We start from the raw sequence: 26,898 nt of genomic DNA, 5'->3' as shown, positions 1-26,898 counted from the left end.
AGCGTGGTGTAGTTAGTGGAAATCCTGTGTTTTTGACTACGTGGAAGCAATTTAGACTTTTGGATTTTTGAGTGTAAAATGTCTTCTAGTCCTATATTAATAGGAATATTACACAAAAGGGATTTAATTAGATTCATTGGTCCTAGGATTTATAGTGTTGTGATTTTTGAATCATTGTGTGTGTGTGTATGTGTATTTGTGTTTGTTTGGATCTGTGTCATTTGCAGCATCAGGTTTATACCTTAACATCTACTGTTTTTGTCTGTTTTGCTCTTGGTAATGAAGGATGTAGGCTAATAAGATTTTTCTGTGTTTGGAAAATCACAGGCTGGTATGATGGTGTTTAATTTCAAAGACTACCTTTTGATTTTAAGTTTTTTTTCCATCTCTCAAACCCACCCCTTTATTCAGAATCTGGAAAAGAATGAGGAAGAAACTTAAGTTACATAATTTTTAAGATTCTTGGCCTGGCACGGTTGCTCACACCTTAATCCCAGCACTTTGGGAGGCCGAGACGGGCGGATCACGAGGTCAGGAGATCAAGACCATCCTGGCTAACACGGTGAAACCCCGTCTCTACTAAAAATACAAAAAATTAGCCGGGTGTAGTCCGGGTGCCTGTAGTCCCAGCTACTCGGGAGGCTGAGGCATGAGAATGGCGTGAACCCAGGAGGTGGAGCTTGCAGTGAGCTGAGATTGTGCCACTGCACTCCAGCCTGGGTGACAGAGCAAGACTGTGTCTCAAAAAAAAAAAAAAAAACCAGATTCTCATCAAGATTCTAAATCTTGCTCTCCTCTCTCTCTTTCTTTCATGTGTTCATTACCTAAGTGTTAGAATAATGAAGGATTGTACCTCACTATAGAAATCAGCTTAAAGTTGAATCTTAGACATACCAGTTGACAGAAGTTCTTTGGCCATTCCCATTGCCAGGTAGTTTTTACTGGCAGTCATTCTCACTCAGGGTCCAGCCTCCTGCATGGTGTACACATTTCCTGACAGTTCATGACACGCATGTACTGTAACACAGGACATCAACACTATAACACATTCAGAGTGGGGAATTTATTTATGTTTCCCTTTTCTGGAGTATGTGCAAATGTAAGCAACATTTTCTAGTGGGTTGGAAGTCTTTTTATTAAAAAAAAGCTTAGTAGAGGACTTAAAAGTTACTAGTATCCCTCTTTCCTCTCCAGTTCTGACCATGTCATTTGATAAAAGGATGGTTTAAATTATTATAATTCCATGGTCTGTTAGGTTCTTCTTGAGTGATGTTTCCATATTATTGTCAATATGGTTAAAAGGTATAATTATTTAGGTTGAAGGGAAGTATAAGTGGCTGCCAAATTTGGTAGTACTGGAGAAACAGCTACATTTGTCTTTTCTGTTTTAGCTCATGTGGAAAGGACAATTTCAGGTACTGTGTGTGCTAACTAACCTCTTCCTGGACATCATAAAGAATCCAACTAAAAGTTTAAAACTATTTCAAATGTGAAAGTTTATTGAAGCCAATATTTTATTTTAGAGATTTGTGTTATGTTTTTGACAAGTAACTGTACTGTAATTATGTGGCTTTCAATTAAAAAATGTGAAAACTGTTGTGATGTCATTTTCTGCTTAATTATGTTGTATGTGCCCTTGTAAATTAGGCAGATTAGTAATAGAAAGGAGGTGAGTGCAGATGTGCAGTGCCTTTTTGTGAAAATATTTTAAATAATAAAAATATCTTGAGCTCATAGTGGGCAGTGCAAGAAAAAGTAAAGTTTCCATTTTTGGACAGAATATTTTATGTCAGATTAACAAATGCTCTGATGAACAAATATTAACATTGGTTCAATTTTTTCTGACATTTCCAGAAAAGCTTGGGCACTTAAAGAAGATCATAAAAAGCCTTAGTTTCTACTACATATGTTGTTGTGTGAGGGTTTTTTTTTTTTTAAATGAAGTATGTTGTCTTGTAAATTGAATAGTTAAAAAAATGAACTGTCACAGATACTAAAACCTGGTGTTCAACATACTATGTTTGACTCAAGTGTTCACAGAATGTGATGCAAACAAATGTTCTCTCAACTTACATCCAGGATAGCTAAAATATTACTTTAACACATGTTGAAAGTAGAGTGCTCTATTTGGCTAGATATAATTCCAGGCTGTCTAAGTTGAGTAATTTCCTCAGACATTCCAACTTTGATCAACTGCAGCAAGAACTTTTAGCATGTCTGTAAAGCAGCCAGTTCATCTGTAAATATGTCCTGAGATAGGGAGAAAAGAGAATGCCAAAAAAGAAAGAATACCTTGTTGTTTAGGAGCAGTTTACAGAACAAAAATGGAAAGTTTTTTGTTTCCTTAGGAACTTTTTTAAAGATAACTGAGCCTCTGATTTCCAAGTATGCCCTGTGGTTCTGTATTAATGAATGAAAGATACTTCATTTGGGCCTAATAAAAGTGTTTTGTGGCTAACTCTGCTGAAACTTATTGGTTAAAATTCATTAATTCTTGAACTTTTTACTCTTTATAAATGTAATATTAATTGGCTGTAGCCAATTGGCTACAGCCTCAAACATAATAATATATAGCTCAGTAATGCATGTCTTAATTGTTTATAATTGGCCAGTATTTGGGTGAAAATGTTCATATGTGACTAAGAATAAGTCTAAGAACAGGCAGCATCACTACAGAAATAATCTCATGTGCCTTTTTTTCAATACATGGATGAAAATAGGCTTTCTGGCTTTAATTTTCAGTGACCTGAAAATGAATTTGCAAATATCTGCTAATTTTCCTATACAAGCATTGACTTAAGAATGTTTATAATGGCAGATCACCCTCTGCTATATGGGAACTGCATGTTTTCTGTGTTTTCGGCACAACACGTTCATATTCACATGGATATATAACTTCCCTGGAAATATTTTAAGCTGTAGTTAGCAACTACTTGCAAACTGGATATTAAATTGGATGATAAGTCTAGCTTCTTTCTGACCTTTCTTTCTGTAGTCCCATGATAATAAATAATGTGACTTCCAATTAGCTCCAGTTATGAAAATTCTGCTTTTTAGATCAATCCTGTACCAAAACTTAGAAGGAATTATTAATCCTCTTGTGGCTTCTATGTTGTAGATCTCTATTATTGTCCATATTCTGTAATTATTTTGTCATGGAAAACAAGGTTAACACAGTTAAATTTATTACTAATAAAAAAAGTTTAGCCATAGTTTTACCTTCTTTTCATTGAGCATTTTTTCCAGAACTGAACAAAGTGCAGTATAATTGATAGATTTACATCCTTCAAACCCATCCTCTATATCCTAAAATAAGTGCAGAGAAATGGTGAATGGGCGTGCTGGGAGAGAAGATGGAGGGGCAAGTCCTGGATGTAGTAATTTTAATTTCTTGGGCAGGGTACTTGAACAGATATCTGAGTTGGTTATCTTGTTACTGTTTCTGTGTTTACCAGAGAATTTTTCTTCCGTAAACCCTATCCATCTGAATGCCAGGATTTCTTCAAAATTTAATACTTATTTTATGTCATGTGCCTACTTTCTTGATCTTGAAGTCGTTAATGTTCATAGTGGGAATGGAAGAGTCAACTTTTCCCTATGTGGGGGCTGGTTATCTGATTTATAGATAGATTCTCATTATCCTATAATTATTTTACCTGATTATATCTTTGCCATTTTTGCATGTTAGCTGAACATTATAGCCCCACCTCCCATGCGCTTCTGTGTATGGGGAATGTGTGTGTGTGTGTGTGTGTGTGTGTGTGTGTGTGTGTGTGTGTGTGTTTGCTACAAATTACTAGTTCTAAAAAGGATATCATGTTTTGTCTTGATAGGCAGTTTACCACTGGGTAAAGTTGTAGACGAAGTTGTCTATACTAATGATATTTGAGAAAAATACCATGATATTTTATTAGTTTTCTGGTATTTGAGAAAAATACCATGACTTCCTGTGGACTCTGAGTAGAAAGCTCATCTGACTTGTTTTGGAGAAGGAAAAAGGTATTACAAATTTTATTTGTTATAATCAGAAGATATGCAGCATTTCTGACCACTAATCTGGCTCTTTTTAGTAAAGGTGAGTTGACACTTGGTAGACTGCAGTACAGGTTACTTCTGTATTGTTTCTTTAAGTAGTAAGAGGTAATTCAATATTTTAAATATTTAAGCATGATAATAAAATTTGTTGTTAGGACTGTCATTTGTGTCAAAGAGCTATTTTGCCTGAAACCTGTATTGTATGGAAAACTGAAGATTTACGCAAGCTTAGATTTTGCATCTGGAGAAGCTTGAGACCTTCTTAATCTTACAAAGTGATGTAGGCCAGAGATTGCAAAAGAGACATTTCACAGATGCGTGTTGATTGGCCCATAGACTAGCTTTTAAAAACTGGAATTTGTTGTCAACATGTAAAAATGAGGAGACTAATATAAGCATCTGGACTTCTAAATTATCTTGGCAAAAATGAGATCTGGCCACATGGAGCATGCATTCTCCCAGGGCTGCAATCTCCCAGAGCTAAGTGACAGCTGGTTCTTTTGAGTGTAGGAGCTTTTGTGGCACTGTATATCATTTTAAGGTATAGCTGGAAATAAGTCTTGGACAGAGATTATTAGCTTTTGTCTTGTTGCAAGGGCCAGGGAAATGAATGTATGGTTTAATGGTCATTAATTTAATGGTCTAGAGGCTGCGAATTGTTGTAATAGGGATTTCTACCAAACTAATCGTAAAGCCGGAATGAATTTTGATTTAATTTTTCAGAATAGGAATTGGACTTAAATATTAACTTTTATTTTGAAAATGAGCTTCAAATCAAACTAGACTTTTCGAAAAAATTCCTCATTGAAACAATTTGAACTAATACCAAAGTATATCACTCTAAAAATTTTGACCTGAAGCTAAAGCAGATCAAAAACCTCGGTGACCCAAATAAGGTTGAACCAAATTGTTTATTTACTTCTAGTCCCAGGAGTGAAATATTGTTTTTACTGTTTGTGATGAAGGAACGTACTGAAAGTCCAAGCATACTGCACTGATTTTCACACTTTGTCCTGATAACTTCCTAAAGGATATTTAGCTTCCAACATCATTTATCTTGATTGCATTACATCTTAATGGAAAACCTAAGAAAAATCACTGTTTTGTGGATAATATTTATGGCTGTCTTTGTGATGATTGCCCAGAAAGGTTTCTATGTCTATTTACCATTGACTGTCTCCCATTTTATTAACTTTTCTCCAGTCTATCTAATTTTTTTTCCAGGGTTGAATCCTAGCCCCAGAGTGGTTAGCTTTTGTAGCCTCTCATGGATCATTTGTAGCTTTTTTACTCCCCATATCCTCTGTGCTGTTGCAATAGATGCCTTTACAAGCCCCCTCCAGATGTGGTTCATGGAGAATATGAAGTTAAGCAGCTGACGGAGTTCATTTACATTGGAGTTTCTCAAGGTGAGGGCTGGATTAGAATTGTTGGAGGTAGCTTATTTTAAAAAATGATGATTCCCTAGCTTTCAACTCATGACCTGGACCAGAATCTTTGGGGATGAGAGTCTGGAATTTTAATTCTTTGACTCTTTAAAAAAAAACTTTGTAAGTTAATTGTGGATACATGCAGGCATAAGAAATAATACTGAGAGATCCTTTGGACCCTTTAATTCACAATGGTAACAGTTTTTTAAAAATTTGCAATCTTATTTTGAAAATTTTATAGTTTCAAAGCTTTCTTGTGTGTATAGTATACATATGGAAAACTATACACATTTATTTTAAGGGGACAGCTTCATGAATTTTTTTCAGAGTGAACATGGCCGGCCTTGTGTCACTAGCACCCACATCAGCAAACGGAACATTTCTGCCCTCCAGAAGGCCCCTTGTGCCCCCTTCAGTCACCTCAGGGTAACACTGGTCCTGACCTCTATTGCCATATATTAGTCTTGCCTGTTCTAGAACTTCATGTAAATGGAATCATATATTATGTATTCTTTTGTGTCTGCCTTTTTAAATTGAAGTGAAATTCTTAGAATACAAAATGAAGCATTTTAAAATGCATAATCCCATGGCATTAAAATGCTCACAGTGTTGTGCAACTACCACTTTCAGTTCCAAACATTTTTATCTCCCCAAAGGAAACCTCATACTCATCAAGTAGTTGCTCTTCATTCTTTTATCCTTTCCCCCTTGTGGACCACCCATCTGCTTTCTGTCCATGGATTTACCTATTCTGGATATCTTATATTGATAGAATCATGCCATTTATGTGGCCTTTGCTGTCTGGCTTTTTTCGCTTAGAATAATGTTTTTAAAGTTTGTTCACAGTGTAGCATGTATCAGTACTTCATTTTTTGGAGGAGCAGTATTCAACATTATTCATGTATCTATCACAGTTTGTTTCATTCCAAATCCATTCATTCATTGATGGACATATGGGTTGTTTCTACCTTTTGGCTATTGTGCATAGTGTTGCTATGAATACTCTTGTATAGGTATTTGAGTAACTTTTTTCAGTTCTTTCGGGTATATATCTAGAAGTGAAATTGCTAGGTCATATGGTAATTAATTCTATGTTTAACTTTTTTTTTTTTTTTTTTTGAGACAGAGTTTTGCGCTTGTTGCCCAGGCTGGAGCAATGGCGCCATCTCAGCTCACTGCAACCTCCGCCTCCCAGGTTCAAGCTATTCTCCTGCCTCAGCCTCCCCAGTAGCTGGGATTATAGGCGCCCACCACCATGCCCGACTAATTTTTAAAAATATTTTTAGTAGAGATGGGATTTCACCATGTTGGCCAGGCTGATTTTGAACTCCTGACCTCAAGTGAGCTGCCCTCCTTGGCCTCCCAAAGTGCTGGGATTACAGGTGTGAGCCACCGCGCTTGGCCTGTGTTTAACTTTTTGTTGAACCTTTTTCCATGGTAACTGAATGAACCCTTTTTGCATTTCCAGCAGCAATATGCAAGGTTATAATTTTTTCTACATCTTTGTTAGCACTTACTATTTTCTGTTTTTGTCGTCATAACTGTCCTTGTGGATGTGAAGTAAAATCTTTGTAGTTTTGGTTTTCATTTCACTGATGATCATGATATTGGATATATTAATGTGCCTGTAGCCATTTGTGTATCTTTTTGGTAGAAATGTTTATTTGAGTCTGTTCAAGTTTTTTGCCCATTTTCAAATTGATTTTTTTGGGTTGTTATTGAAATTTGGAGCTCTTTATATAGTCTAGATACTAGACTATCGTACTTTTCTATAAGTCTGAAATTATGTCCAAAAAAATGATAAATAAATTGTAACTACTGCTATAGTTTTCTTTTTAATAAAAGCCCTCTGACCATCCCCAGTACTCCTATTGCTTACCTGTTTTATTTTTTCACTCTCGTGTTTACTGCTATCTGACATGTTATCTAATGTATTTAATTTCTTATTGTTTGTCTCCCTAAGCTAGAATTGAGGCTCCATGTAGGTAAGAATGTTTTTCTGTTTCGTTCACTGCTATATCCCCGTGGTTTAGATCAAGGATTGGCCAACTATGGCCAGAAAGCCAAATCTGGCCAGATGCCTGGTTTTGAATGGCCTGCAAACTAAGAATGATTTTCACTTTTTTAAATGGTTGAAACAAAATCAAAAGAAGAATAATATTTCATGACACCAGAGAAGTATATGAAATTCATATCTCAGTATCCATAAATGAAGTTTTATTGGAACACAGCCATGCTTATTCACTTGTGTATTTTCTATTGCTGCTTTTGTGCTACAGTGGCAGAGCTCAGTAGTTGTAGCATTGTCTATGTGGCCCACGAGGCCTGAACTAGTTAATATATCTTGCCCTTTACAGAAAAGATTTGCCGGGTACAATGGTGTCCAATAAATATTTGTTGAATTAATGACTCTTAACCTGTGCTACCACAGAGGAATCTAAATTGGAAATCTTTTAACCATCCAATTCTTGAAAATTTGAGCTTAATTGGCAACTAAACAAAAAAAAATTCCCCAAATGATTTTTTCAGTCAGTAATACAGTTTCATTGGCTTCCATTCATCCTGTAAATGAAAACTGATGTTGGGATACCAGAAAATTAGTAATTCTTAGAATAGTGCTAGCTAAGATAGGCATATTGTACAAGTTTTACTAGTGTTAGTTTGAAAAAGAGTATAATGACATGGAGTACATATCCTGTTTTTATAACTCTTTTAAAAAGATGCAAGAAAGTTCATTTCGAAAGCTTTTTCCCCACCTTTCTCAGCTTTAGAAGGTTAAAGGTATCTGCTTATCAATGAAGTTAGTAATTAAAATGATTTTTCTTTTTTTTTGAGACAGAGTCTTGCTCTGTCGCCCAGCTGGAGTATGCAGTGGTGCAGTCTTGGCTCACTAAAGCCTTTGCCTCCCAGGTTCAAGGTTCAAGTGATTCTCCTGCTTCAGCCTTCTGAGTAGCTGAGATTACAGGCACCTGCCATCACGCCTGGCTAATTTTTGTATTTTTAGTGGAAATGGCATTTCATCATGTTGGCCGGGCTGGTCACAAACTCAATTAAAATGATTTTGATAGGACATTCAATTTTCAACAAGAGTTATATATTCTACTTTATTTCATGTATCTAATGATGTGTTTGTTGAATTTGCACTTGAGCGACAGCGTGAGTACTAACATATTAGTAATTTCCTGTTAATGTCTGACTTCTCCTTAAAGGAAGATTGGAAATTGGACAAACATAAATCATTTTATATAAAAATCATTTTATAATGTGCCAGTCTAGTTTTTGTATAATATTTGAAAACTAAATTGTTTGCATCTGTAAGAGCTGTTAATAGAGGTCTCATAATAGTCCTCAGAGATGCAGTATACCCTGGAGCCTTGCAAACAGTTCTTATATTATTTTATGCCTTCAGCAATGGACATTAAATGGGTAATACAAGTTGTGGTTTATAGCGAAAGAGTAATACTTTGCAGATCTTTGCCTTGGCTTGGGGTTCCAAAATTTCATTAATAGGAAAGGGTTTCCATGTCGTGGTGGGAGAGTAGCTCCTGACTTGCCTGTTGGCCTTTCTGCCCTCTCTTTGCTGGGTTGGTTAGTCAAAGGGCATCTCACTTCTTAAAGCCATGTCTCCTTGAAAAGTTATGAATAAGCTTAAAATATATTTTGCTTTTAGAATTCCATTTTTTAGAAACAGAAAATACTGTTGCCTACGTTTGTTTAATTTCTCTTGTTTTAATCTTGAAAAGATTAGATTCTTAACACTCCACTACATTTTCCTGACATTTCTCTATAGGAGCAACCTGTAAGAATTAATAAGTATCAGCTTGCTTAAGGGGTTATAGCTCACAATAATTACTCTGTTTATATCTAGTTATAATTAACTGCTGTTCATTCATTCTGCAAATACTTATTGATTACCTACCTGCCATGTGCCAGGCATTGCCTTACATATTGGGATATAGCACCTAAAAAGACAAATTCTTTTTTTTTTTTTTTTTGAGACGGAGTCTCGCTCAGTCGCCCAGGCTGGAGTGCAGTGGCGTGATCTCGGCTCACTGCAAGCTCCGCCTCCCGGGTTCATGCCATTCTACTGCCTCAGCCTCCCGAGTAGCTGGGACTACAGGCGCCCACTACCACGCCCAGCTAATTTTTTGTATTTTTAGTAGATACGGGGTTTCACCGTGTTAGTCAGGATGGTCTCGATCTCCTGACCTCGTGATCTGCCCACTTTAGCCTCCCAAAGTGCTGGGATTACAGGCGTGAGCCACCGCGTCCAGCCTAAAAAGACAAATTCTTATATTTAAGGGTCTTACATTCTATTTGGAGGGGTAGACAAACAAAAATTATGTATACTGTCAGGTAGCGGAAAGTGCCATAAAGAAAAATAAAATAGAGATAAGAGAATGTTGGGAATGGCTGGGGAAATGCTATTCTAGATGAGTCAGTAAGGGGAGCACTCTCTGATAAAGCTGACTTTTGAACAGAGACATGAATGAAATGGGGGAGAAAGCCATGTGAAGATGTTGGAGAAGGGAGTTCTTGTTCAGAGAGAAAAGTACCCACTGTCCCTTCATATTCCACTTCATTCTTCTTTATAATACTAATCACTGTGGGACCTCAGGTATTTATACATACATGTAATGCATCTACACACACACACACACACACACACGCACACACATGCAGTCTATATTTATGGGCCCTCTTCTTTCACTAGAAATCTCTCACCAAACTCAGCATCTCAAAGGAATGAATGAATAATAGATGCAACAGCCCTGAGGTAGGGGCTTTCTTGGTGTGCTCAGAGAATCGCAGTGTGGGCTGGAGTGTGGTAAGAGAGAGGAATGCGGGGAGTAAGTTGGAAGAGGGAGGGAAGGGTCAGATCATGTAGGGCCTTGTAAATGTTGAAAATTAGGACTTTGGATTTTATTCTAAGTGTGCTAGGAAACCATTGTAGGTTTATGAACAGAGGAGTGACAGAGTCTGACAGATTTTAAAAGGAGCACTGGCTACTTACTGGACATGATTATTAATTACGCAAAATGAGTTACATCAGAAGATCAGATGACCACTTAAAAAGTTTATGTATATTATTTTAAATTATTTAAATTTATTATTTTTTTTTTAGAGAAAGGTCTCACTCTGTTGCCCAGGCTGGAGCGCAGTGGTGCAATCATAGCTTACTGCAGCTTAGAGCTCCTGAGCTCAAGCAGTCTCCCTGATCTCCCTCCCAAGCAGCTGGGACTACAGGCATGCACCACCATGCCCAGCTATTTAAAAAAAATTTTTTGGAGAGATGGGGTCCTACTGTGGTGCCCAGGCTGGTCTCAAACCGCTGACCTTGAGTGATCCTCCTGTCTCAGCCTCCAAAAGTGATTTTATTATTTATAAGGGGCAAGTTAGTATATAGGCTGATTAGTTTATGTCAAGTAATAGGTATACTACTTTTTTGTCAGCTTTATTGGAGTATAATTTACATGCAACAAAATTGATCAATGTAAAGTGTACAATTTGATGAGTTTTGACAAATATATACAATTGTGTAACCACCAGTACAATCATAATGTATAACATTTCCATTACTCTCAAATTTCCCTCATACCTATCCACAGTGAATCCTCTCCCTCAGTGGCGCCTGGCAACCATTATCTGCTTTTTGTCACTATAGTTCAGTCTTTTCTAGATTTTATTCTAAATAGAATTATACAACTTGTGATCTTTTGTGACTGGCTTCTTTAACTCATGTAATGCTTTTGAGATTCACCCATATTGTTGGGTGTATAAGATATATATATATATATATATATATATGTATTATGTCTTTATGTAGACTTTATGTGAATTTATGTGAACATATGCTTTCATTTCTCACAGATAAAATTCTTAGGAATAGAATTGCTGAGTCTGTGGTGAGTGTATGGTTAACTTTAAAGAAAACTGCTAAACAATTTGCCATTTGTGTTCTCACTAGCAACATATATAATTCATTCAGATTTCCACAGATCTGCAGTTTTGCCAATACTTAGTTTTGTCAATCTTTTAAATTTTAGTCATTTTAGTGGTTATATAATGGTATCTGGTGGTTTTAATTTGCATTTCCCTAATGGCTACTGTTAATGAAAAAATTATTTATGACCCGTGTGAAAGGTGGTAAGGCAGACTTTATTCAAGGGAGGAACTATTGTGATAGCTGTAGGAACCACTGCTGTATTAGTTGCTTTCGCATTGCTATAAAGGAATACCTGAGGCTGGATAATTTATAAAGAAAAGAGGTTTATTTGGCTCTTGGCTCTGCAGGCTATACAAGCATGACACCAGCATCAGCTCAGCTTCTGGTGAGACCTCAGGAAGTTTAAAATAATGGTAGGAGACAAAGGAGGAGTCGGTATATCACATGGTGAGAGAGGGAGCAAGAAAGAGAGGGAAGAGGTGGCAGGCTCTTTTAAACAACCAGATCTCACATGGACTCATACAGTGAAAACTTACTGATTACTGTGAGAACAGCACCAAGCCATTCTATGAAGTATCCGCCCCCATGACCCAGATACCTCCTACTAGGCCCACCTCCAACGTTGGAGGTCACATTTCAATACGAGATTTGAAGGAGACAAAACATCCAGACCATGTCAACTGCTATGGGATTTTGCAGTGAGGGAGAGAGATTGGGTTCAACTCTGAATACAGCATGGACAAGTGACAATTTATAGCTAAAAAACTGGGTAGGAGTCAGTGGATGGAAAATTACTAACAGGAAACATCACAGGTAAGGGGAGATTCTAGCTAAATCGACCTAACAGAATTCTTGCTGGAGACAGACCACAGTGATCAGATGTCACTTGGGGGATGGTGGAGAATGAGGAATCTGATTAAATATTGAGGGTGATCAGATATCAAGGGTGGGAGTATCTTGTTAGACTGATTTAGCAAGATTCTTATTAAAATTGAACAGTACAGAGATAAACATGGAAGTCCAAAAGTCTAGCCCAGTTGAAAAGTAGTTCAGGGAAATTTGAATAGAGTTTGATCAATAAGAGACATTTTATGGCTAATGATGCTAAGCATGTTTTCATGTGTTATATGCAATCTATATAAAACTGTTTGCCCCTTAAAAACTTTGGATTGTCTTACTGCATTATGTATGGATTTTTAAAAATAAATTCTGGATAGAAGTCCTTTAAGAGATAATATGTTTTATAAAATTTCTCCCAGACTGTGGTTTGATTTTTCTTTAATAAACTTATTTATTTTTATTTTTTTGAGACAGGATCTTGTTGTGTTTCCCAAGCTGGAGAGTGGTGGCATGATCATGGCTCACTGCAGCCTCCACCTCCTAGGCTCAATCGATCCTCCCACCTCAGCCTCCAGGGTAGCTGGGACTACATGCGTGTACCACCATGCTTGGCAAATTTTTGTATTTTTTTTTGTAGAGACTGAGTTTCACCATTTTTCTCAGGCTGGTCTTGAACTGCCGGATTCAAGCTGTCTGCCCACCTTGGCTTCCCAGAGTGTTAGGATTACAGGTGTGAGTCACCCTGCCTGGCCCATTTTTCTTTTTTCTTTTTTTCTTGAGATGGAGTCTTACTTTATCTCCCAGGCTAGAGTGCAGTGGCGTGATCTCAGCTCACTGCAGCCTCCACCCTCCGGGTTCAAGCGATTCTCTAGCCTCAGTCTCCAGAGTAGCTGAGATTACAGATGCACGCCACCATGCCCAGCTGCTTTTTGTATTTTTAGTAGAGATGGGGTTTTACCATGTTGACCAGGCTGGTCTTGAACTCCTGACCTCAGGTGATCCACCTGCCTCGGCCTCCCAAAGTGTTGGGATTACAGACATGAGCCACCATGCCTGGCCCCATTTTTCTTTAATAAACTTATTTTAGAACAGTTTAAAGATTTACAAAACAATTGTGAAGATATTTTAGAGCAGGGGTCCGTAACCCTAGGGCCTCAGACTGGTATCAGTCTGTGGCCTGTTAGGAACTGGGCCACACAGTAGGAGGGGAATGGCGGGCAAGTGAGCATTACCGCCTGAGCTCTGCTTCCTGTCAGATCAGTGGTGGCATTAGATTCTTATAGCAGCAGGAGCCCTATTGTGAACTGCACATGTGAGGGATCTAGGTTGCATGCTCCTTATGAGAATCTAATGCCTGATGATCTGAGGTGGAACAGCTTCATTCTAAAACCATTCCCCACCCCATCCATGGAAAAATTGTCTTCCACAAAACTGGTCCCAGTGGTGCCAAAAATGTTGGGGACCACTGGTTTAGAGAATTCTCATATGCTAATATCCAGTTTCCCTAATTAGCATCTTAATTAGCAGGTACATTTGTCATAATGAATGAACATATATTGATACATTATTAACTGACATCCATACTTCTTTCAGATTTTCTTAGTTTTTGCCTAATGCCTTTTTTCTCTTCCAGGATTCCATCCAGGATACCACATTACATTTTTAGTTGTCATGTTTCTAGGTTCCTCTTGGCTGTGACAGTTTCTCAGACTTTCGTTGTTTTTTGTGACCATAACCTGTTTGAGGAATACTATTCCAGTGTTTTGTGGAGTTTCCTTTAATTGAGATTTGTATGATGTTTTTGTCATGATTAGAATGGGGTTATGGTTGGCCGGGTGCGGTGGCTCACGCCTGTAATCCCAGCACTTTGGGAGGCTGAGGAGGGCAGATCACGAGGTCAGGAGATCACGACCATCCTGGCTAACACAGTGAAACCCCGTCTCTACTAAAAAAATACAAAAAAATTAGCTGGGCATGGTGGCGGGTACCTGTAGTCCCAGCTACTCGGGAGGCTGAGGCAGGAGAATGGCGTGAACCCAGGAGGCGGAGCTTGCAGTGAGTGGAGATCAAGCCACTGCACTCCAGCCTGGGCAACTGAGCGAGACTCTGTCTCAAAAAAAAAAAAAAAAAAAAAAAGAATGGGGTTATGGGTTTTTAGGTGGAAGACCTTAGAGATAAATTGTCATTCTCATCATACGATATCAAGGGTACATATTATGACCATGACTTATTGCTGTTGATGTTGACTTGTATCACATGCCTTACACAGTGTAGTGTTTGCTGGGTTTTTCCACTTAAAGGTATTCTTTTTTCCCTCTACACATATACTGTATTCTTCAGAAGGAAGTCAGTATACGTACCTCACACTTAAGAAGTGGGGAGTTTTGCTTCACCTTCTTGAGCATGGAGTAACTAATATTTTTGGAATTCTTTTGCAAAAATTTTCTTTTTCCTCCTATTTATTTATGTATTTATTCATTCAGTAATGAATTTATATCAGTATGGACTCATGGATATTTACATTTTATCCTTTTAGTTGTAGTCTAATACTGCTTTATTTATTTTGTTGCTCAAATTGTTTCTGCTTTGGCCATTGGGAGCTCTTTCAGTTGGCCCTTGTGGCCCTTTGATATATCCCCATCATTATGATTTCTTTTTTTATTTTTGAGCACTTCCTTTCTGGTAGTATAAGATGCTCCAGGCTCATTTTTTTTTTTGAGACAGTTGCTGTCTCACTGCGTTGCCCAGGCTGGTGGAGTGCAGTGGCATGATCACAGCTCACTGCAACCTCAGCCTCCCAGGCTCAAGCCATCCTCCCACTTCAGCTGCTCAATAGCTGGGACTACAGGTGCCTGCCATCACACCTGGCTAATTTTTGTATTTTATTTTTTAGAGATGGAGTTTCGCTGTGTTGCCCAGGCTGGTCTCGAACTCCTGAGCTCAAGTGATTCTCCTGTCTGGGCCTCCCAGAGGGTTGGGATTACAGGCGTGAGCCACCACACCCGGCCAGGCTTACCTTGTACATTTCTTGCCTCAGTCCTAGAATCAGCCATTTCTCCGAGGAATACTGGTTACCTTATTGGAGAATAGTATTTGAATCCAAAGCTTGGTTCCTAGATGTGCTCGTTGGAGTATCATTGTTTATAGGGCCTCTCAGCTGACAGAGCAAGGAAATACATGTTTTTGTACTAACCTATGTATGTATGTATGTGTGCATATACATACACATATGTATATGTATAATGGTTTGCTTTTTTTAATTGCTTTTGAACAGTAAAGTAATTGATAAAATTCAATTATTTTTTCTTGTATAATATATGTTTTTCTGTGTAAGAAATACTTGCCTAATGTAAGGTCACAATACTTTATCCTGTTTTTTCTTTTACAGTGTTTATAGTTTTAACCCCTACATGTAGGTGTATGGTCCTTTTCAAAAACAATTTTTCCTGAATTCTAGTGTGAGGTAAATATCTTTTATTTCCTTTGTATATTTTTCTAGTACAGTTTCTTGAAAATGTTATTCTTTCTCCATTGAATTGCCTTGCCACCTTTGGCGAAAATTGACCATTTCTCTGTGTGTCTATTTCTGAACTCTATTCCATCTCTTTCATCTATATATCTAAATTTATGTCAATACCACACTCTTGAAATCTTGAAATCAGGCAATGTGAGTCCCTAAATTTCTTTTCAAGATTTCTTTGCTATTCTAGTTCCTTTGCATTTACATAAGTATTTTAAAACCAACTTGTCAATCTTTACAAGAAGAGAAAGACTGCCGGAATTTATATTGGGATTGTGTTGAACCTGTTGATCAATTTAATAATACTGAATTTTCCAGTTCATGAACATAGTATTTCTTTCCATTTATTGGATTTAAAAAATATCTCTCAAGATTATTTTGTGGTTTCCAGTGTACAGATCTTGTATGTATTATGTTTATTCCCAAGTATTTCATGTTTTGATGCTATGATAATTGATATTAAAAACATTTAATTTCCAATAGTTTATTACTACTATATAGAAAAAGTTTTTGTTTATATATTGATCTTGTATCCTATGAGCTTACTAACTCAGTGGTTCACTTAGCTTGTTTTTAAAATATAGACAAATATAGGAATAACTATTTGTTTTTCATAAATAAGTTTTTATGTGGTTGAGAAGGTTGAGAAAGTTCCCTTCTGTTCCTTGTTTTCCAGGATCTTTTTTTTTTTTTAAATCACGAATGGATGTTGGATTTAGTTAGCCTCTTTATCTGTATCTACTGAGATGATCATATGGTTTTTTCCTTTTTCTCTTAATATGGTGAATTACATTGATTTTTTTTAAATTATACTTTAAGTTCTAGGGTAGATGTACACAACGTGCAGGTTTGTTACATAGCTATACATGTGCCATGTTGGTTTGCTGCACCCATCAACTCGTCATTTACATTAGGTATTTCTCCTAATGCTATCCCTCCCCCAGCCCCCCACCGCCTGACAGGCCCTGGTGTGTGATGTTCTCCGCCCTGTGTCCAAGTGTTTTCATTATTCAGTTCCCATCTATGAGTGAGAACATGCGGTGTTTGGTTTTCTGTCCTTGTGATAGTTTGCTGAGAATGATGGTTTCCAGCTTCCTCCATGTCCCTGCAAAGGACATGAACTCATCCTTTTTTATGGCTGCATAGAATTCCATGGTGTATATGTGCCACATTTCTTCATCCAGTCTATCATTGATGGATGTTTAGGTTGGTTCCAAGTCTTTGCTATTGTGAATAGTGCTGAAATAAACGTATGTGTGCATGTGTCTTTATAGTAGCATTATTTATAATCTTTCGGGCATATACCCAGTAATGGGATCACTGGGTCAAATGGTCTTTCTAGTTCTAGATCCTTGAGGAATTGCCACATTGTCTTCCACAATGGTTGAACTAATTTACACTCCCACCAACAGTGTAAAAGCGTTCTTATTTCTCCACATCCTCTCCAGCATCTGTTGTTTCCTGACTTTTTAATGATCGCTGTTCTAATTGGTGTGAGATGGTATCTCATTGTGGTTTTGATTTTCATTTCTCTGATGAGCAGTGATGATGAGCATTTTTTCATGTGTCTGTTGGCTGCATAAATGTCTTCTATTGAGAAGTGTCTGTTCATATCCTTTGCCTACTTTTTGATGGGGTTTTTTTCTTGTAAATTTGTTTAAGTTCTTTGCAGATTCTGGATATTAGCCCTTTGTCAGATGAGTAGATTGCAAAAATTTTCTCCCATTCTGTAGGTTGCCTGTTCACTCTGATGGTAGTTTCTTTTTGCTGTGCAGAAGCTCTTTAGTTTAATTAGATCCCATTTGTCTATTTTGGCTTTTGTTGCCATTGCTTTTGGTGTTTTAGTTATGAAGTCTTTACCCATGCCTGTGTCCTGAATGGTATTGCCTAGGTTTTCTTCTAGGGTTTTTATGGTTTTAGGTCTAACATTTAAGTCTTTAATCCATCTTGAATTAATTTTTGTATAAGGTGTAAGGAAGGGATCCAGTTTCAGCTTTCTACATAAGGCTAGCCAGTTTTCCCAGCACCATTTATTAAATAGGGAATCCTTTCCCCATTTCTTGTTTTTGTCAGTTTTGTCAAAGATCAGATGGTTGTAGATGTGTAGTGTTATTTCTGAGGCCTCTGTTCTGTTCCATTGGTCTATATATCTGTTTTGGTACCAGTACTATGCTGTTTTGGTTACTGTAGCCTTGTAGTATAGTTTGAAGTCAGGTAGCATGATGCCTCCAGCTTTGTTCTTTTTGCTTAGGATTGTCTTGGCAATGCAGGCTCTTTTTTTGGTTCCATATGAACTTTAAAGTAGTTTTTCCAATTCTGTAAAGAAAGTCGTTGGTAGCTTGATGGGGATGGCATTGAATCTATAAATTACCTTGGGCACTATGGCCATTTTGATGACATTGATTCTTCCTACCCATGAGCATGGACTGTTCTTCCATTTGTCTGTATCCTCTTTTATTTCGTTGAGCAGTGGTTTGTAGTTCTCCTTGAAGAGGTCCTTCACATCCCTTGTAAGTTGGATTCCTAGGTATTTTATTCTCTTTGTAGCAACCGTGAATGGGAGCTCACTCATGATTTGGCTCTCTGTTTGTCTGTTATTGGTGTATAGGAATGCTTGTGATTTTTGCACATTGATTTTGTATCCTGAGACTTTGCTGAAGTTGCTTATCAGTGTAAGGAGATTTTGGGCTGAGATGATGGGGTTTTCTAAATATACAATCATGTCATCTGCAAACAGGGACAATTTGACTTCCTCTTTTACTAATTGAATACCCTTTATTTCTTTCTCCTGCCTGATTGCTCTGGCCAGAACTTCCAACACTATGTTGAATAGGAGTGCTGAGAGAGGGCATCCTTGTCTTGTGCCAGTTTTCAAAGGGAATGCTTCCAGCTATTGCCCATCCAGTATGATATTGGCTGTGGGTTTGTCATAGATAACTCTTATTATTTTGAGATACGTTCCATCAGTACCTAGTTTATTGAGAGTTTTTAGCATGAAGGCTGTTGAATTTTGTCGAAGGCCTTTTCTGCATCTGTTGAGATAATCATGTGGTTTTTGTTGTTGGTTCTATTTATGTGATGAATTATGTTTATTGATTTGCGTATGTTGAACCAGCCTTGCATCCCAGGGATGAAGCCAACTTGATTGTGATGGATAAGCTTTTTGATGTGCTGCTGGATTCGGTTTGCCAGTATTTTGTTGAGGATTTTTGCATCGATATTCAACAAGGATATTGGTCTAAAATCCTCTTCTTCTGTTGTGTCTCTGCCAGGCTTTGGTATAAGGATGATGCTGGCCTCATAAAATGAGTTAGGGAGGATTCTCTCTTTTTCTATTGATTGGAATAGTTTCAGAAGGAATGATACCAGCTCCCCTTTGTACCTCTGGTAGAACTCAGCTTTGAATCCGTCTGTCCTGGACTTTTTTTGGTTGGTAGGCTATTAATTATTGCCTCAATTTCAGAGCCTGTTATTGGTCTATTCAGAGATTCAACTTCTTCCTGGTTTAGTCTTGGGAGGGTGTGTGTGTCCAGGAATTTATCCATTTCTTCTAGATTTTCTAATTTATTTGCATAGAGTTGTTTATAGTATTCTCTGATGGTAGTTTGTATTTCTGTGGGATTGGTGGTGATATCCCCTTTATCATTTTTTATTGCATCTATTTGATTCTTCTCTCTTTTCTTCTTTATTAGTGTTGCTAGCAGTCTATCTATTTTGTTGATCGTTTCAAAAAACCAGCTCCTGGATTCATTGATTTTGTGAAGGGTTTTTTGTGTCTCTGTCTCCTTCAATTCTGCTCTAAACTTAGTTATTTCTTTGCCTTCTGCTAGCTTTTGAATTTGTTTGCTCTTGCTTCTCTAGTTCTTTTAATTGTGATATTACGGTGTTGATTTTAGATCTTTCCTGTTTTCTCTTGTGGGCATTTAGTGCTATAAATTTCCGTCTACACACTGCTTTAAATGTGTCCCAGAGATTCTGGTATGTTGTGTCGTTGTTCTCATTGGTTTCAAAGAACATCTTTATTTCTGCCTTCATTTTGTTATTTACCCAGTAGTCATTCAGGAGCAGGTTGTTCAATTTCCATGTAATTGTGCATTTTTTTTTTTTTTTTTTTTTTTACAAGTTTCACTCTTGTTGCCCAGGCTGGAGTGCAATGGTGTGATCTTGGCTCACTGCAACCTCCGCCTCCTGGGTTCAAGCGATTCTCCTGCCTCAGCCCCCCGAGTATGTGGGATTACAGGCATGCGCCACCATGCCTGGCTAGTTTTTTTGTATTTTTAGTAGAGATGGGGTTTCTCCATGTTGGTCAGGCTGGTCTCGAACTCCCGACCTCAGGTGATCCGCCCTCGGCCTCCCAAAGTGCTGGGATTACAGGCGTGAGCGACCGCACCTGGCAGTTGTGCAGTTTTGAGTGAGTTTCTTAATCCTGAGTTCTAATTTGATTGCACTGTGGTCTGAGAGACAGTTTGTTGTAATTTCTGTTCTTTTACATTTGCTGAGGAGTGCTTTACTTCCAATTATGTGGTCAATTTTAGAATAAGTGCAGTGTGGTGCTGGGAAGAATGTATATTCTGTTGATTTGGGGTGGAGACTTCTGTAGGTGTCTATTAGTTCTGCTTGGTGCAGAGCTGAGTTCAAGCCCTGGATATCCTTGTTAACCTTCTGTCTCGTTGATCTGTCTAATATTGACAGTGGGATGTTAAAGTCTCCCATGATTATTGTGTGGGAGTCTAAATCTCTTTTTAGGTCTCTCAGAACTTCCTTTATGAATCTGGGTTCTCCTGTATTTGGTGCATATATATTTAGGATAGTTAGCTCTTTTTGTTGAATTGATCCCTTTACCATTATGTAATGGCCTTCTTTGTCTGTTTTGATCTTTGTTGGTTTACAGTCTGTTTTATTAGAGACTAGGATTGCAACCCCTGCTTTTTTTTGCTTTCCATTTGCTTGTTAGATCTTCCTCCACCCCTTTATTTTGAGCCTATGTGTGTCTCTGCACGTGAGATGGGTTTCCTGAATACAGCACACTGATGGGTCTTGACTCTTTATACAATTTGCCAGTCTGTGTCTTTTAGTTGGGGCATTTAGCCCATTTACATTTAAGGTTAATATTGTGATGTGTGAATTTGATCCTGTCATTATGATGTTAGCTGGTTATTTTGCCGTTAATTGATACAGTTTCTTCGTAGCATTGATGGTCTTTACAATTTGGCATGTTTTTGCAGTGCCTGGTACTGGTTGTTCCTTTCCATGTTTAGTGCTTCCTTCAGGAGTTCTTGTAAGACAGGCCTGGTGGTGACAAAATCTCTCAGCATTTGCTTGTCTGTAAAGGATTTTATTTCTCCTTCACTTAGGAAGCTTAGTTTGGCTGGATATGAAATTCTGAGTTGAAAATTCTTTTCTTTAAGAATGTTGAATATTGGCCCCCACTGTCTTCTGGCTTGTAGGGTTTCCACCAAGAAATCAGCTGTTAGTCTGATGGGCTTCCCTTCGTGGGTAACCCGACATTTCTTTCTGGCTGCCCTTAACATTTTTTCCTTCATTTCAACCTTGGTGAATCTGACAATTATGTGTCTTGGAGTTGCTCTTCCCGAGGAGTATCTTTGTGGTGTTCTCTGTATTTCCTGGATTTGAATGTTGGCCTGCCTTGCTAGGTTGGGGAAGTTCTCCTGGATGATATCCTGAAGAGTGTTTTCCAAGTTGGTTCCATTCTCCCTGTCACTTTGAGGTACACCAATCAGACGTAGATTTGGTCTTTTCACATAGTCCCATATTTCTTGAAGGCTTTGTTTGTTTCTTTTTACTCTTTTTTCTCTATTCTTGTCTTCTCACTTTATTTCATTAATTTAATCTTCAATCACTGATATCCTTTTTTCCACTTGATCGAATCAGCTATTGAAGATTGTGCGTGTGTCACAAAGTTCTCATGCCATGGTTTTCAGCTCCATCAGGTCATTTAAGGTCTTTTCTACACTGTTTATTCTAGTTAGCCATTTGTCTAACCTTTTTTCAAGGTTTTTAGCTTTTTGCGATGTGTTAGAACATGCTCCTTTAGCTCGGAGAAGTTTGTTATTACCGACCTTCTGAAGCCTACTTCTGTCATCTCCTCAAAGTCGTTCTCCATCCAGCTTTGTTCCATTGCTGATGAAGAGCTGTGATCCTTTGGAGAAGAGGCGCTCTGGTTTTTAGAATATTCAGTTTTTCTGCTCTGGTTTCTCCTCATCTTTGTGGTTTTATCTACCTTTTGTCTTTGATGTTGGTGACCTACAGATGGGGTTTTTGGTGTGGATGTCCTTTTTGTTGATGTTGATGCTATTTCTTTCTGTTTGTTAGTTTTCCTTCTAACAGTCATGTCCCTCAGCTGCAGGTCTGTTGGAATTTGCTAGAGGTCCACTCCAGACCCTGTTTGCCTGGGTATCACCAGCAGAGGCTGCAGAACAGCAAATATTGCAGAATGGCAAATATTGCTACCTGATCCTTTCTCTGGAAGCTACATCTCAGAGGGACACCCACCTGTATGAGGTGTCTGTCAGCCCCTACTGGGAGGTGTCTCCCAGTTAGGCTACACAGGGCTCAGAGACCCACTTGAGGAGGCAGTCTGTCCGTTCTCAGAGCTGAAATGCAATGCTGGGAGAACCACTGCTCTCTTCAGAGCTATCAGACAGGGACGTTTAAGTCTGCAGAAGTTTCTGCTGCCTTTTGTTCAGCTATGCCCTCCCCACAGAGGTGGAGTTTGTAGAGGCAGTAGGCCTTGCTGAGCTGCGGTGGGCTCCACCCAGTTCGAGCTTCCCAGCCACTTCGTTTACCTATTCAAGCCTCAGCAATGGTGGACGCCCCTCCCCGCACCAGGCTGCAGCCTCGCAGGTTGATCTCAGACTGCTGCGCTAGTAGTGAGCAAGGCTCCATGGGTGTGGGACCTGCCGAGCCAGGCATGGGAGAGAATCTCCTGGTCTGCCGGCTGCTAAGACCATGGGAAAAGCACAGTATTTGGTCAGGAGTGTCCTGTTTTTCCAGGTACAGTCTGTCATGGCAGACTGTCAAAGGGAAATCCTCTGACCCCTTGTGCTTCCTGGGTGAGGCGACGCCCCACCCAGCTTCGGCTCACCCTCCGTGGCCTCTACCCACTGTCCAACCAGTCCCAGTGAGATGAACCAGGTACCTCAATTGGAAATGCAGAAATCACTTGTCTTCTGCATTGGTCACGTTGGGAGCTGCAGACCGGAGCTGTTCCTATTTGGCCATCATGGAATGGAAGGCGATTTTTTTTTAACTGTTTAATCGGCCTTGCATTTCTGGAATAAACGCTACTTGGTTATGATGTATTATCATTTTTAAGTTAATTAAGTTAAGGAAATTCTCCTCTATTCCTGGATTTCTGAGAGTTTCTAACATCATGAATGGATACTGAATTATTTTTAGGATGTTTTTGCAGCAAGTATTGATATGATCTTGTGATTTTTCCTGGTCTGTTAATTGATTTTCTAATGTTGGACTAGTCTTGTATTACTGGGATGTATTTCACTTGGCTATAATGTATTGTTCTTTTTATATATTGCTGGATTAGATTTGTTAATATTTTGTTAAGGATTTTTGCATGTATATTCAAGAGGGAAGATGTTCCTCATTCTGAAGAAATTTGTAGCATTCATTGCTTATTAGAAAAGAAGGAAGATCTCAAATCAGTTATTTAACCTATCATTTTAAGAAACTAGAAAAAGAGAAGCATGTCATATCCAAAGTATACAAAAAGAAAAAAAATTATACAAAAGAAAAAAAGTAGAAATCAATGAAATAGAAAACAGAAAGTCGACCAAACCAATAGTTAAGTTAGTTCTTTAAAAGATTAATAAAATTTATCAACATCAAGCCAGACTGATTAGGAATGTAAAAGAAGAGTCAGACATCACTAATATGAGCAATGAGAGAAGGGATGTTTTGATATATTTTTGGTAATATCTCCTAATATGCTTTTACTTTTAGCTGTCTATGCTCTTATAATTAAGTACAGTTTCTTGTAAAGTTTTCTGACAGTCAGTGAGCCTCTAATTCAAGTGCTTAGACAATTTGAATATAATTTTTTTTTTTTTGAGACAGAGTTTCGCTTTCATTGACCAAGCTGGAGTACAGTGGTGCTATCTCGGCTCACTGTAACCTCTGCCTTCTGGTTTCAAGTGATTCTCCTGCCTCAGCCTCCCGAGTAGCTGGGATTACAGGTGCCCGCCACCATGCCCAGCTAATTTTTTTATTTTTAATAGAGACAGGATTTCACCATGTTGGCCAGGCTGGTCTTGAACTCCTGACCTCGTGATCCACCTGCCTTGGCCTCCCAAAGTGCTGGGATTACAGGTGTGCGCACTGTGCCCAGCTAAATTTAATGTAATTGTTGATATGGCTGCATATAAAGCAATCATCTCGTTATTTTCTATTCCTTTCATCTCTACTTTGTTCTTATTTCTTCTTCTTATGCTATCTTTTGAGGATTTAAAAAAAATGAACCTTTTTTTCTCCACTTTTGTCCTATTAGCTATACTTCTTTTATTTTTTTAGTAGTTGCCCTACCATTTGCAAAATACACTTTTGGATTATCATAGTCTACTTTCAAATTATATTAATATTATAGGCCTTCATGTATAATGTCAGAAGCTTGTAACATTACACTTCCATTCATTCCTCACAATCTTTGTGCTACTTGTGCCCTATAGGTTGCACCTGTATATGTTATAAACCCCATGATACATTGTTAGTATTTTTGCTTTAAACAATTATCATTTGAAACACTTTGAAAATGAGATAAAAGTTCTTTATATCTTCCCACTTATTTAGAGTATTAATCACTTGCATTCTTTTGCATATCCCAGATTTACATGTGGTGTCTTTTTTGTTTGGCCTGTAGAATATCCTTTAACATTACTTATAGTGTAGGTTTGCTGGTGAAAAATTATCCCAATTTTTACGTGTCTGAAGAAGTCTTTATTTTGCCTTTACTTAATGAAGACATTTTGTAGTTTTCTCAGTTTTTAGTTTGTTTCCTCTCTTAGTTCTTTAAAGAGATTACTCCATTGTCTTCTGTCTTGCATTGTTTCTGACCAGAAATCTGCTTTAATATTTTTGTTCATTTTCACATGTGTCTTTTTGCTCTTGTTGCTCTTAAGATTTTATTGCTGGTTTTCAGCATTTTGATTATGATGTACTCTGTTGTATTTTTATTCATATTTCTTTTATTTGGGGATTGTTGAGCTTCTTGGATTTGTATGTTCATAGTGTTTATTAAGTTTGGATAATTTTTGGCTAATATTTTTATTGTTCATCCATTTGTCTACTTTTATTTGGGACTCCAGTTACGTGCATGTTGGATCATTTGATATTTCCCATTCTTCTCCAGTACTGTTTTTTTCTTTCTTTTCCTCCTCCTTTTCTTTTTCTTCTTTTTCCTTCTCTTAGTATTTTTTTCACTTTGTCATTTATTTGGATAATTTCTATTGCTATATTATTACGTTTATTGCTATTTTCTTCTGCAGTGCCAAATTTACTGTTAACCATTTTCAAAGTGCCTTTACCTTAAATTATTGTCTACTTCATCTCTAAAAATTTTTATTTTTATTTATTTATTTTTTTTGAGACAGTGTATCGCTCTGTCACCCAGGATGGAGTGCAGTGGCATGATCTCAGCTCACTGCAGCCTCCACCTCCCGGGTTCAAGTGATTCTCCTGCCTCAGCTTCCTGAGTAGCTGGGATTACAGGTGAGCACCACCATGCCCAGCTAATTTTTGTATTTTTAGTAGAGATGGGGTTTCACCATGTTGGCCAGGCTGGTCTCGAATGCCTGACCTTGTAATCCTCCCGCCTTGGCCTCCCAAAGTGCTGGGATTACAGGTGTGAGCTGCTGTGCCTGGTCAAAAATTTTTACAGTTGTTTTTTCTTTCCTTCTTTTGCTAATGCTTTCATATACCTACCTGAACATATAGAGTATGTTTATATGATCGAGTTTAACATTGTTAGCTAACATTAAAATTGTTTGCTAATTTGGTCATTGTTGTCATTTCTGCGTTTGTTATTATTTGATATTTATTCTGGTTGTGGGCCATATTATTCTGCTTACTTGCATGTCTGTACATCCTTCCCAACATGTGTTGTTATCTGTATGATTATAGCCATCCTTGTGGGTTTGAAGTAGTATTTTCTTGTGGGTTTTGATTTGCCTTTTCCTAATGACAAAAGATGTTGAACATTTTTCTTTTTCTTTTTTTGAGACAGAGTCTCGCCCTGTCACCCAGGCTGGAGTGCAGTGGTGCAAGATCTTGGCTCACTACAACCTCTGCCGCCTGGGTTCAAGCGATTCTCGTGCCTCAGCCTCCTGAGTAGCTGCGATTACAGGTGACCACCACCATGTCCGGCTGATTTTTGTATTGTTAGTAGAGACAGGTTCTCACCATGTTGGCCAGGCTTGTTGTTTTGAAGTCCTGGCCTCAAGTGATCTGCCTGCCTCGGCCTCCCAAAGTGCTGGGATTACAGGTGTGAGCCACCATGGCTGGCCACATTTTTCTGTTTTTAGAATTGATTTTTATCTATTTATTTTTTAGAGACAGGGTCTCACTTTGTTGCCCAGGCTGGAGTACAATGGCATGAACATCTTTTCATGTGCTTGCTGTTGATTTATATATCTTATTTGGAGAAATGTTAATTCATATTCTTTTCCCATTTTTAAATTGTGTCATCTTTTTGTTTTAGAGTTGTAGAATTTTTTTAAATATATATTCTGGATATAAATCCCTTATTAGATACATGGCTTGAAATTTTTTCTTCCATTTTGTGTTTTTTTCCCCCTATTTTCTTTATGGTGTCCTTTGAAATAAAAGTTTTAAATTTTGATGAAGTCCTATTTACCTAGTTTTTTCTTTGGTTGTTTGTATTTTTGGTGTCAAATCTGAAACTATTTTGTTATCCAAGGTTATGAACATTTGTTGTTATGTTTTCTTTGAAGAGTTAGGTAGTTTTAGCTCTTACATATAGGCCTTTGGTCCACTTTGAGTTAATTTTTATACATGGTGTGAGATAGGGGTCCAACTTCATTTTCTTACATGTGGATATCTAATTGTCCCAGTACCATTTATTGAAAAGACTATAC

The 26,898-nt window shown here is 37.9% G+C and overlaps 1 protein-coding gene across 12 annotated transcripts in view; it reads left to right on the top strand.

The window, feature by feature from the left end:
- TASP1 (taspase 1) overlaps positions 1-26,898 on the top strand; it is a 454,798-nt gene that overhangs the window by 22,809 nt on the left and 405,091 nt on the right. The window contains exon 5 of one of the 12 annotated variants that reach the window (XM_063802969.1): positions 15,641-15,715. The exons of 10 other annotated variants lie outside the window; for them this stretch is intronic. The gene's annotated coding sequence lies outside the window, so the exon portion shown is untranslated. Of the gene's footprint in view, positions 1-5,355; positions 5,445-15,640; positions 15,716-26,898 lie in introns of all 12 variants that reach the window. One more of the 12 variants, XM_063802970.1, reaches the window with a different exon arrangement.

This window comes from Pan troglodytes, chromosome 21, assembly GCF_028858775.2.
Source record: "Pan troglodytes isolate AG18354 chromosome 21, NHGRI_mPanTro3-v2.0_pri, whole genome shotgun sequence".
NCBI classification, from domain to species: domain Eukaryota; kingdom Metazoa; phylum Chordata; class Mammalia; order Primates; family Hominidae; genus Pan; species Pan troglodytes.
Note: the sequence above shows the minus strand (reverse complement) of the source record. Positions and strands in the feature narration are given on the sequence as shown.